General features: G+C 43.0%; 1 long non-coding RNA gene across 1 annotated transcript; it reads right to left on the reverse strand.

Moving 5' to 3' along the window:
- Positions 1–701: 701 nt before the first annotated feature.
- Positions 702–2,682, reverse strand: LOC135295506 (uncharacterized). Its single transcript, XR_010357627.1, has 3 exons — positions 2,597–2,682; positions 1,769–2,179; positions 702–848 (listed from the first exon to the last, which is right to left on the reverse strand). It is a non-coding gene; the product is annotated as an uncharacterized LOC135295506 (long non-coding RNA).
- Positions 2,683–5,070: the final 2,388 nt, after the last annotated feature.

A 5,070-nucleotide genomic window follows, 5' to 3' on the forward strand; every position in this document is an offset into this window, starting at 1 on the left:
AGCAGTTCAGTTTTCAATGAAACTCCCAAAATTTGGCAGCCTGCCTCTCTGCTGTAAGCGCAGTCTCTGGGCTCCCCTTAGAGGCAGCACTGAGGTCAGGGCAGCAGTGCTGCCAGCCCCAAAGCTACCTGGCTAGTCCTAGGAATCTTTGGCACTGACAAGATCCATCGTGTGCTACACGATCAGTGTGCAAATGGGTGTCTGAATAAGCTGTCTTGGCCTTGGACCGAATTCTTTCATACAAAAAAAGGGCATAATTCATGCACGTGGTAGTCAACATAAAAACTTCTGGAGCCTTTGCAAAGCAGCAGTCCCTGATGTGAGGCAGCCAGAGAGAGATGCTCTGTTTAGACGAGGGCCGTGACACACACAGGGTTATTTCTAGAAGGCTGTTTAGCCGCTGCTGTTCAGGGTAGCACCAAGGAAGTGCAAGAATTATCAAAGGAACTCCCGGGCAAGGAAGGGATCACCTCCGGCAGCATCCAGCGCTGCCGGGAGCGCTCCTGACCGCGGTGTGCTGCTGCCACCCGCCGGGCTTCTGTGCCCAGGAGTTCTCTTCCCTTTGGGCTCTCACTCCCCTTCGTTAGACGGGAGTTCAAGGAAGGACAAACAGCCCCTGCCTGGGGACTTCGTGTCCCTTGCCGGGGTAGTGGAAGCTGCCACCTCCCAGCCACCAGGATGGCACCAATCATTCCTATCTGCCCAAAGAAACCGGTGTTCCTTCTTTGTGTCAGGGGCCTCGTGGCAAAACCCTTTGTCTTGACCTTGTCCTTCCACTTCTGCCTCTTTGCAGCCCCACAATTCCCAGCTTCTGCCTTCAACCCTCCTGGCACCTGTCTCATCTTCAGCTGTGATCACCAGAGAGAAAAGCAGAGAATGCAAAACACCCTGAACAGGGACATTTTAATGAGAGGTGGGAGCACAGAGTGCTCTTTTAAAGTAACCAAGAGTTAGACACTGTCCCGTGCTATTTGAAGACACAATAAAATTTAATGCATTAGCCTTTCAAGAGTTACCAGTGCATCTTCCCTTGGCTACCTTCAAAAACACTTTTCAAATATTGAAAATCCCTCTGAGCCTTCAGTATGAAACTTTAATGGAGACAGATTCTCTGAGCCTGTTGAAAGGATTTCTCTGCAGCATATATTGGTTAATTTACGGAGCTTCTTTCTCCCCAGCATCTTTCTTGTCTCTCTCTCTCTCTCTCTCAAGTGCCAATTCTGCTCTTTGTTTCATTTTTCATTTCTTCTTCACTTTTGAACCAGAACTAATTAAACTTTCTAACTATCTTTTTTGCCTCCCCATTTCATTTTAGTTTTTTTTCTTTTATTATTTTCCACCTTTTTCTCTTTTTGCTTCCACTTTAAATTGCCTCTTTTCTGTAACTTTAGATGCGGTCTTTTTCTTCTGTATCCTTCTAGGCTTCCATGTTTACTCTGACAGCAAAGTTCATAAGTAATTGAATGTGTTAAAATGACCAGAACAGCCCATTCCCTTCCAGATCATTGAGCTCAGGAGGACACCCAGCTGCTCAGAAAATGTGACCAAACATGGGGTGAAAAGAGATTAAGGAGAAAGTTTTCCAGATGCTGATAACCTTCCTGGACTCCCTTGAGTGACAGTGTTCATATCCGTGGTCAGACATCTCGTCTGAATTTAGGGGATTGCAATATGGCATTTGTTTCTGAGGGACTTGTCAGACACCTTTATAACTAAAGGCAAGAAATAGGCATTTTGGGGTATCATTCACTGGACAGAATTTAGATACCTGTTTGGATGTCAGACCATCTTCTTTTGTTTTCTATCCAACCCATTCCACAGTGCCTAAGGCAATAACACTGTGGGTTTTCTTGCTTCACATTTTCTTTACTTCTTGCGGCATTTTCTTTGAATGTACAGATTATTCAGCACCTTTCTTCAGCTGAACATTAGGCATGAGCACAATATGCAGACAGTTCTTGTACCAGACAGGTTCACACATTGCTGGTATGATGATTGGGAAATGGCGTATTATGGTGTGGTGTGTACAAATCTTGTCTCCAGACCATGATGCAGCATGTGGACCTCAGGTGTCTTGAACAGTGTCCCATGTGCTACAGCACTGGAGCAGCTGGGAATGACCATCTTAGAAGACAAGAACTGTTCTGGTGGTCAATTATCTTTTATTCTGAAAATGCAACTATAAAGAAGAAGAAAAAAGAGCAACAGAATCAGGTAGCAGTCCAACTTCAGTGTCATCTGTGTTTGCCTCGAGGAGAACTTCCAAGAAAAGGATGCTAGTTCTGGTGAAATAAAGCAACAATTACCTATTGCCTAAATTTTGCTTTTAAGAGACTCAGCTCCCAACCATCCTCACTGAAATTGTCCCCAAGGCCCAGGAAGAGGGTTATGGTGGGGGTTATGTTGGGGGTTATGTTAACCAGCAGCCAAACACTTACCTATCTGCTGAGTCTTCCCTCTGCCACATGATGGGAAGAAGATGGGAGGAAGGCACCCAGATAAAGGTAGTTTGGTAGGTTAAGCAAAAACTGCACACTCAGTCCCAAACCTGTGCCTTGGAAGCCTTTGGAAGAAAAAGGATAGTGCTACAATGTACCTGCAGGCACCTGCATCTCCTCTCATGTTGATTCTCCTGCAGGGACAGCTACACAAGGACCAAGGGATGGATCCTTCTGGGTACTCAATCCAGAGCAGTTCTGTCATCTTGCAGGTGCCTGGCAGGAAGCGGCTGGCAGGGCACACAGGAACATCACCTAGGGGAGAGGTTCAACAAATTGCTCTTGAACCCTATCACATCTTTTAGGTTCTGTTCCCCACCCACTCTATACTCATTTCCAAGCATTATAAACTACTGTGGTTGATATATTATGCTTTAATTTTTTCTAGAATTTGCTATTATTTTACAAAAGATACATTGTGTCATAAATCCTTTTGCCTTTTTATTTAAAAACTCCAGTAATTTAACCTTCCACTTTGTCATTCAAAAAGTAATAATCCTGTTCAGCATCCCCACCATTTATAATTATCCATACATGTAAAATGGCACATCTTTGGGCTTTTATATCTAGCAGACAAATAATGGTACTATCACCTTTCTGGACATGCTTCACTTTTGTGTATCAAAACATTCAAGCTCAGTTCGTTGATGCCAAACACACCTCTCAGACATAGATTTCTCCTGACAGTGTTTCTACCAGGCTAAGAAGTGTTTCTACATGATCACAGACTGGACATTTTGCTGATGGATAATGTTGTAGAGTTGGGGTTTAGTTGTTCCATCAGCTCTGAAAAGTCATAGACTAGAAAACAAAACTTGTTGGAGCTGCCGTGAAGGTACAAAATAAATCCCTCAACTTCCTCAGGTAATAAAGCTCCTGATCTGAAACAGCTGCTGCTATTTCAGTCCTGAAGCCATTTCACAGTTTCACTGAAGTACACTGGGGCTGCCACATGGATTCCTTTCTCACTTATTCTTTGCAGCCAGCAGAACCAACACAGATCATCTAAGGAGCAGGGGTGAAAAATAATTAAATTGAGAAATGAAATTAAGTGAATAGAGAGTGTTTGACCGATTTCCAATGATCTGGACACTGAGGAAAAAACATCAGGATTTCTTCTGATATTTGCTTCACTGTCAGAAAGACAGCTGGGAAGGAAGAGGCTCTACCTCACAGGGAAAAAAATCTGTAGTTGTATGAAAAAATGGAGGCTCAATTCACAGAAAAAATTCCAGGAGCACTGGGAATAGATGGATCTAAAATGCATGAGATAGCATCTGAAAACCTTTGATGGTGATTCAAAATTCAAAATGATACCTTGAGAAATAATTAGTAGCAAACTGGTATGTCATCTTTATTCCATCGGCTGGCCTGTTTTATGACCCAAGCACTAACACTGTAAGACATTTCTTCATGCAGCCAAATTCCTTGTGTTTCCAGACATGTAATCAGGTACCTGCAGGGAGACCTTGCTGGAAATTCATGTCATTCCTTTAGCAGTCACTCCACTGAATTGACTGTGAAGGAGCTTCCTCCAGGGAAGTCAGCCCTTCTTAGTGTCACTGCTCCTGGAAAAGCCTGTTTAGATATTAAGGCTTTGCATATGTATAAATGCCTGTGCTATTTCTCCATCTCTTAATCACAGTACTAAATACTTGAGCAGACCTCGTTTGTGCTGGTTCACCATGTCTGGATTTCTATAAGAATGACTTCATGACATGGGAATAGGCCGGTAAGAAGACATCTAGAAATATACAGCTCTAAAATAGCAATTAAAAAATAAATGAGCAATCCAGAACCTTCCTCAAGGGATATAAGGAAATTCCAGATGCCTTTCCCTGCATCTCAGATTCTCTCAAAGGATTTTGAAATTAAAATGCTAATAATAGCAGTCAAGAAAGCTACCAACTGCAGAATATAAAATCACTAATAATAACCTGAGCTCTGATTTAAGTAACATTGTTAATAAGGCAATAACATCAGCAGACATAATTTTAAAGAAATCCCTTCATATTGAAAAAGACAGATAAACCACAGGAGTTATGCAAATTTCTTTCTTAACCTGTTCCCCAGGGAGACCAGTTTCTTCTGATTTCCTTGCAGCATTCATCTTCATTCACAGTGTGCCTCAAGAACAGAGTCTCCAGGTGATGACACTTCTCAGAGGATGGCTGGACAAGGCCGCATGTCTCCAGTGCTACATGCAAACTAATAGGCTAAAATTCCAGCTGCCTGGGATGTGAGGTGATGTTCTGCCTTGTGGGCATGAATCATAGAACCAGGGAGACATTTAGGCTGGAAAAGACTTCTACTATCATAGAGTCCAACCAATAACACAGCACTGCCAAGTCCACCACTAAACCATGTCCCCAAAAAAAGTGCCACAGCTACACAGCTTTTAACTACCTCCAAGGATGATGACTTTCATAACTTCTCTGGACAGCCTGTTCCAATACTTGACAGCCCTTCAGGGCAGAAATCTTTTCTAATACCCAATCTAAACCTCCCCTTGTGTAACTTCAGGTTGCTTTGTCTTGTTTTAATGCCTAGAGCCCAAGAAGAACACATGTCA

The sequence above is a fragment of the Passer domesticus genome, chromosome 2 (assembly GCF_036417665.1).
Source record: "Passer domesticus isolate bPasDom1 chromosome 2, bPasDom1.hap1, whole genome shotgun sequence".
Taxonomy (NCBI): domain Eukaryota; kingdom Metazoa; phylum Chordata; class Aves; order Passeriformes; family Passeridae; genus Passer; species Passer domesticus.